Genomic DNA, 894 nt, shown 5'->3' with positions numbered 1-894 from the left:
ATTTATTTATTTATAATTTCCCCCAAAAAAACGACAGGACTTTTTGAATGACCTGGTACTTCTCCATAGATTACCGTGAAACTTATAATGAAACATTGTACTCAAAGAATTATTAAACGTTAAAACCAAGACCTTGACTTCCTGCCCTGTAGTATTCTTTAATGATTACTCTATCTGTTCCTGTAGTACAGATTTGCTACCTTGGTCTACATCTGGACAAACTATTAATAAAGTAATATAATATATCCTCATACAAGACAGTAAAGTGCTCGTCGATTCCGACTATCACAACACTTACTAGATAAACGGTATGAACTTCCAATCTATTGCAAAATGCTCTTTTATAAGACTTTATTAAGGACTTGTTCATGCTTAGGGAGTTCTACTCATCGAATTCCTCTAGTATCTGATATTTACGGTTTCCTTTCCTCAATGCTGCTTACTTTGTAAAAAAACAAAAACAATTATCCTATAACCTCAATGTCCCATATGTTGCCGATTCGGCCAGAACCAGATATCAGTCCTTCCATGATAAACTTTAACCACGCAAACCCACTCTAACCTTCCTTCCTCTTCAGTTTTTGATAATCCTCCCAGGCATCTGAAAATAAGATGGCCACACATTATTCTAATCCAATAATGTTATTGGGGTTCCACCAGATACTTGACGAGTCCGTATGCTATTGAACTATACTTCACATCACATTTACTAACTGTAGTTTTTAGTACAGTTGTAAAATTTTAATAAATAAATAAAAAAAATCAAGACCTTTGAGGGTAAAAAAATTGGATTTTTACAGATATAATGGGTACGCATAATAGGAATGAAAATTATTTATTTTATTAGTTTGTTCGAGACTGGTATTTTTGTTATTAATAACAAAAGTTATCCAA

The sequence above is a fragment of the Halyomorpha halys genome, unplaced genomic scaffold (assembly GCF_000696795.3).
Source record: "Halyomorpha halys isolate HHAL.00 unplaced genomic scaffold, Hhal_1.1 Scaffold455.1, whole genome shotgun sequence".
In the NCBI taxonomy this organism is placed as follows: Eukaryota; Metazoa; Arthropoda; class Insecta; order Hemiptera; family Pentatomidae; genus Halyomorpha; species Halyomorpha halys.
The sequence above is the reverse complement of the archived record's forward strand: the minus strand, read 5'-3'. Positions refer to the sequence as shown.